The 6545-nt window shown below is 60.2% G+C and overlaps 2 long non-coding RNA genes across 2 annotated transcripts; both read left to right on the forward strand.

Annotated features, from left to right (window-relative positions):
• Window positions 1-32: 32 nt before the first annotated feature.
• On the forward strand, window positions 33-2580 carry LOC139074694 (uncharacterized). Its single transcript, XR_011524331.1, has 2 exons — window positions 33-1920; window positions 2105-2580. It is a non-coding gene; the product is annotated as an uncharacterized lncRNA (long non-coding RNA).
• Window positions 2581-2744: 164 nt separating this feature from the next.
• LOC139074695 (uncharacterized) lies at window positions 2745-5770 on the forward strand. Its single transcript, XR_011524332.1, has 3 exons — window positions 2745-4122; window positions 4741-4791; window positions 5618-5770. It is a non-coding gene; the product is annotated as an uncharacterized lncRNA (long non-coding RNA).
• The last annotated feature ends 775 nt before the right edge of the window (window positions 5771-6545 follow it).

Below are 6545 nucleotides of genomic sequence, written 5' to 3' on the forward strand. Positions count from 1 at the left end.
CCGCGCACACGGGGGGGCACTTCCGGTCACGCGGGGTCGAGCGCGGCTCCCGCAGGGGGCGTGCGTGGGGGCAAAGGAAGCTCCGCGCGTGCAGGGGAGCTTTCGGCCCCGGCCCGCCCCGGGGGACTTCAGTGCCCCATGCCTGGGGACCGCAGCGCCCTCTGACCCGAGACCCCAACCCCGGGGACCCCGGTGCCCCCTGCCCCGAGACCCCGGTCCCACCCCTGGGGGCCGCAGCGCCCCCTGCCCCGAGACCCCGGCCCCACCCTGAGGGACCCTGCTGCTCCACCCCTGGGGACCGCAGCTCCCCCTGCCCTGGAGACGCCGGCCCCACCCCTGGGGACCCCCGGCGCACTCTGCCCCTTGAGACGTGCGCGAGGTCCCGCGGCCCTGAGCGCGCGCGCCCCGTCCCGAAACCCGGCTCCCCTTTCTCATCCGACCATGATTCAGGGAGCGGCTGCTGGCTGCCAGACCTGCCCTCGGCACCCTCCCCAGGCCCCACGACGATGGAGGGAGGCGATGACCCCCTACGGGGTCTCGTGGAGGCGTCCCTCTGGCCAGCGTGCTGTGAGACTCAGACGAGGTGGGGCGATCCCTGGCCGCTGATGGATCGCCCAGACTGGAACCAGTGGGCCCGGGGTCCACAGCTCACCGGCCCTGCTTCCTGGGCCACTAGTGCGGGCAGGGCCAACGCTGGGTAAGCGTCGGGGAGGGTACCCCGGAATGGGGGAGGACGAGGACTGAAGGAGCCAGTGGGCCGGGTACCTGAGTGAGTACAATAAGGAGCGCGGATCCCCGGGAGGGACGGGATCAGGACGTGGGGAGGGCCCGCCTCTGGGAAGGGAAGGCAGAAGCCATAGGTGGTCGCTGTCGGAGCTGTGAGAAGGTGAGGTCAGTGGGCTCAGGGGCCACCTGCGGCCCTCCCCCAAATCTGTGTGCATCCACCCCCAGAGAACGCAGCAGAGTCTGATGGTGAGCTCTTGCTGCCACCGAGGTCGCGCCCTTTTTCAGCCTGGGTGCAGCCCCACTCAGGAATGGTGTGCCCCCGCTCCTCCCCCAGCTCCCACCCTACGGATACCATTGCTCTTCTATTTTCTGGAGTGTCCCCAGCCTTGGACCCTCAAGACAGGCAGCACCCTGGCTGGGCCCGGGGCAGGTTCACAGCTTCTCCCCTGCGGAACCTCAGCCCCGACCTGGTGGACTTCTCAGGCCCACGGAGGACTCACGCCTCTGACCCGCAGAGGGCTGCAGCTCCCGCCCAAGCCAGTCTTGCCCAGCCCAAAGCGCCAGCCACCTGCCAACTCCAACATCTCGATGATTGTGTTTGGTTCCTGGTGTTTTAAAAACGGTTTAAAATTAATGACTAACACTTACAAATTGAGAGTCTCTTGTAAAAAGATTTGAAAAATCAGAAGATCTGGCAACACGGAGCCCGTGGTGTGCAGGGCGCCGGTCACAGGGGCTGCGAAGTGACCAGCCCCTGTGGATGAGGCTGGACTGTGCCTCTCCCTTTAATGCCCACTTCTGAATGGCGCCTCCTGTCTGGTCCTTTGAGTCTCTACGATTTGGAGCCTCAGACGGTATCTTAGACAGTTCTCTACCCTTTCCCCCAAAGTGGTTCCAGTAAGAGGATCTGAATGTAGGGTAACTAACAAGAGGAGGCCAGGTGAAGGCCAGTACCAGGAGTGGGGGCACCAGAGACTAGCCCCTGGGCCTGAAGGGGTGGGGCAGGGATGGAGAGGGCTGGAGGAGTGGAGATGGGGTCACCCGGTGGGAGCTGTGATTGTGGGGGAGGAGTGTGACTACCCCGCCACTCTCCCCCACCCCATCCTGTCAGCACTGTCCACTGGCCAATCCTCCTCCTAATCTGGAGGCCAAGGGAGCCCAGGGGATGTGGTCACAGCCGGAGCCTAGAGCCAGGTAGACAACAATTGGGGGAGCCAGGTGGGGACAGGGAACCACCAACTCCATCCCTGCCTTAGAACCTTCCACCTTGTCAGACAGGGACCCCACGTCACCCCAGCATCTCCTCAGATCTCCTCTTGGCCTGTCCCCACCTGATACCTAACCCAGGACCCGGTTTCTTCCCCTCTCTTCTCTGCAGAGGTTTTCGAAGGCACCAGGCTCGCTGCTCAACAGGCCCTGCCCTCCATGAGGTTGTCTCTGCCCAAATCTCCCCCTCAGCTGACCGCAGTCCTCCAGAGGCCAAGCAGAGAGCTGCTGCCCGTTGGCCCCTTGGTTTCCTCCCCTCTCGAAGGGTCTCCTTCCCACGGCCCCTGGGAGCCTGTCTTTCCTCTGACCCTGTGACAGGAAGAGTCCCCAAACCTCATCCCGCCCAGGTCACTGAGTGATACAGGCATGCAGAGGCCCCACGGTCTACCCAGTTCAGTGTCTCCCAGGTCAGTGTGAGGCTTGACCTCACCACACAAGGTGTCCCCTCCCCTGTCCCACAACTGTGACTTCAGGAGCAAGATGCACTCAGGTAGACCACACACTGTTCTGTGAGAATGAAACCCAAGCCGCTTGCTAGGAGCCCCATATCTGTGTTTATTTTACATCAAATACATATGATTCCCCGCTTTTGTGACCCCACCTGACCCCGTTCCTTCCGGGTCTGCTCTCCATCGGACCCGGGTTGCATGCTTGAGTGTGGGCCTTGCCAACGGCCTCAGACTGGCTGAGCCTCTGCAGATGACCCTCCCCTGGGCCCGACGTTGCCTTTGTGCCTACTCGGGGTAGTGCTAGGTGGTCCCAAATGGGCCACGCCTGGGGCTCTCAAGTCCTAAAGTCAGCTGGCATTGACCCTTCCAGCCACCTAAGTGCAGAGCTCCCAGGGTCAGGGCTGGCTGCCCCAGGCACCTGTGGGCGTGGCCCCTGACGGGTGGGCCTCCCTTCACGCGGTGCTGGAGAGCAGGGGAGCCTGGTTCAGCCTTGACTCTCCCTCTATCCCTCCCCTTTACTCCATCCTGCAGCCATGTTCCAGAAAGTGCCGTGTGCTTGACTGCTTGGGTCTCGTGAATCTCACAGTCCTGCCAAGGCCTGGCCGCTGGCCCTCCCTGGCTGCCCTTTCCCGGGGGTTCTCAGGTCCTCAGCAACATCCCTCACTCCCTCCGTGGCCAGCAGCCTGATCCCTGCTTTTCCTCTGTTCTCATCGGGGATTCTTGATCGGGGTGTGTGCTCACTCGTTCCCACGCAGCATGTGCCTCTCACACCCATCGAGTGCTGGGCCCCGTGCTCACTCCAGGGGTTCCTGCGGAGCTCAGGCCCTGCTGTCTAATCAGCAGGGAGGGCCAGGGAGATGGAGGCCTTCCCATGGGGTCCCGCGGCCCACCAGGCCCTAAGACTCGTGTGTAGAGGGGTGTGAGAACCCGATAGGGGGCAGAAGGGCTGCGGATCGAGGCATGAAAGCTGATGGGCGATCCCAGGGCTCTGGTGGGGGAGAGGTTAGCAGGGGTGGGGACAGGCAAGAGCAAAATGGAGCAGGCCGCCAGGGCTCCCTGCATTCCCAGGACTGCCTGTGTGCCTGTGACAGGGCAGGCTCAGCTGAGGCACCAGCCCCACCCACAGGGAGATGCCATTCAGGGCCGCGTACCACGCGGGCTCTCAGAACTCAAAATTACCGTCGTGCCTGTCAGTGGCAGAGAGCCCTTTGATAACAAGGGTAAACGCAAAGGTGCCGGTGTTCCATGCTATGGATGATCGGGAGTCGGCGGGATTTGATGCCATTTTTTGATGTTCTGGGCTGGGATCTATCTGTGATCAAGTCCTGCCTCTGCGAGGGACAGCCGATGGGCCAGAAACACGAGGAACGTCAGAGGAAGGGACCCAGTCCCACTCGAGGCCTCTGCCAACATGAGGCAGCCCTGGGAGAGAGAGAAGGCGAGTGAGCCTGTGTCAGCAGCTGGTCCACCCTCCACCCAGCTGCTTATGAGCCAAGAGGAGAGAGGTGACTGGTAGTGTGTCCCGGAGCAAGGCCTGCCCAGGCCTGTGCACGCTGAGAGAGCAGGAGGCAACAAGAACAAGAAAAACACCCAAACTGGACATCGCCACTCAGCCCAGCCAGCGACTGACCTGTTAGTCAGCAGCTTTTTCCCTCGAGGGCGCTCGGAAGGGGCTCCCAAGGTGGGCTGGGCAGAGGGGAGCAGCAGCCCCTCCCAGACACAAGGGCTCGCCTGGGTTTGAGCTCCTCCCGCCCCATGCTGCCTGGGGGGGGGACAGCAGTGAGGGACTCGGGGCCTCCGGGGCTGGAGGAGGGCAGGTCCCAAAGTCCCAACTGTGAGGTGCACCCTGAGAGCCAGGAACTGAGGGAAGCAGAAGTGGGACAGGTGGCATTTCCTCCACGCCTGAAGGACAGCTAGAGCCTGGGACACAGTGGGGCAGGGGAGACCTGGCCGGAGCAGGGGCCTGGAAGTGGGGAGCTTGGGGCAAGACTAGGGGTCTGGAGTCATCTTGGGGCTGGAGCCTCACATCTCAGTGGAGGGCCCGTGGCAGCAAGCAGCCACCAAAGGCATCAAGCACGTGGGTCATGATTTGCCAAGATGGATGGATGGAGGTGGAGGTGGGGGTAGGGGGGTGCATGGCAGGGGTTCAGGTGGGCAGCAAGAAGCTGTCCAAAGGCTGTTGAGGTAACCCAGATGGAAACTGACAAGGCTTGAAGGTGACAGTGTCTTAGTCCATTTGGGCTGCTGTCACAAAGACACCAAATGCTTCGCTTAAACAACAAGCATTTCTTTCTCACAGTTCTAGAGGTTGGGAAGTCCAAGATTGAGGCGTTGGCAGATCCATTGTCTGGTGAGTTCGTACCTGGTGCCTTCTTGGTGTGTCCTTATACAGTAGAAAGGGCGAGGAGATCTCTGGGGTCCCTCTCATAAGGGCGCTAATCCCATTCATGAGGGCTCCATTCTCATGACCGAACCACCTCCCAAAGGCCCCACCTCCTAATGCCATCACACTGGGGCTAGGTTTCAACAGAGGAGTTTGAGGGGACACAGACATTCAGTTCATAGCACAAAGTGACAGAGTTAAGCTGCAGAGATGGGAATTTCTGTCTGAGGAAAATCTGATCACTTTGGGGACATCCCCCGGTTCTGTGATCCTTGACACCGTTATGAAGGACTGTCTGTCATTCTTCCAGAGAGAGCCTCTCCCTGCCCCAGTCTCTCCCTCGGATTTCTGCGTCTGCCCAGGCCCTGAGTCCATCCTTGCCTCCTGCCTGGCAGTGCAGGGCAGCCTAGGGGAAAGGGCGGACAGGAGGAGCAGAGATGACAAGCAGAAAGAAACAGGCAGGAGTGGGGTCTGGCCTGCAGACAGATGAGGCACGAGGGATGAGAAAGACTCCCTCCTTGACCCAACTTGTTATCTGAACCTCATCTCAATTAGGCCTTGATTTTTTGGCTTCCATGTCTGCCTTTGCATCACCCAGTTTTAGCAAAAATCCCATCAAGTCGGTTTAGCCAGAATCTCCACCCTCGATATTTGATCACCCTCCATATCTGATCGAAGTCTCCCCACGCCACCCCCAGGAGAGTTCTGGTCACCCTGGCCTGCCTTCAGCAAGAATCCAGTCGGGTCTGTTTAACCAGAGTCCCCCAAACCCTACCCCTGATGTTTCTCTTAGTGATTTTCCATCCGCTGACTTCCTCCCACCTGCTCCTTGGCTGTGAATCTGCACTCGTCCTTGCCGTATGTGGAATTGAGTCCAGTTCTATTCTGAGGTCTCTTTTCCCCTATTGCATTAGATCTTAAATAAAATCTGCTTTAGCCACTTTAATAATCGTCTGGCTCTGGTTCTCTTTAACGGTGGCCCTGTGCTGTCTCCCCACGCTGGGCATGTGAGATCTGGGCGGAGACATCAGTCAGCACCCCGCTGTGCCGGGCTCCTTGCCAGTTCTGGCCTGAGAGCCCAGGAGAAGCCCAGGAGGGCTTCCTTCAGGAGGTGACAGCTGAGCAAGTCCCCAGAGCCGATTGGGAGTGAAGGCAGTGCATGCCAACAGTGGGTCTGTGCGGAGGCGGGGCCTGCCCGAAGACCCTACGCTCCAGCTCCAGCGACGACATCCTGGACCTCACAGAATTCCAAATGCAGCCAGATGCCTCGTACTTCCCACATCCCCGTGTCCCTGCTGGTGAGCCAAAGGACAGCTGACACACAGAATGAGCCTCATGACAACCAGTGGGCGGACTGACAGCCTCCTCACCAACAGCGTCCCCCGTGGAGGGCACAGGAGGAACGGGGCAGATGATACACCTGGTGAACTCGATTTCATGAATACACTTCTTTTTTTTTTTTTGAGGAAGATTAGCCCTCAGCTAACTACTGCCAGTCCTCCTCTTTTTGCCGAGGAAGCCTGGCCCTGAGCTAACATCCGTGCCCATCTTCCTCCACTTTACATGTGGGATGCCTACCACAGCATGGCTTGCCAAGCAGTGCCATGTCCGCACCCGGGATCCGAACCAGCGAACCCCGGGCCGCCGAGAATCGGAACGTGCGAACTTAACCGCTGCTCCACCGGGCCGGCCCCCATGAATACATTTTTATGTACCCCCAC

Source organism: Equus przewalskii, chromosome 12, assembly GCF_037783145.1.
Source record: "Equus przewalskii isolate Varuska chromosome 12, EquPr2, whole genome shotgun sequence".
NCBI classification, from domain to species: domain Eukaryota; kingdom Metazoa; phylum Chordata; class Mammalia; order Perissodactyla; family Equidae; genus Equus; species Equus przewalskii.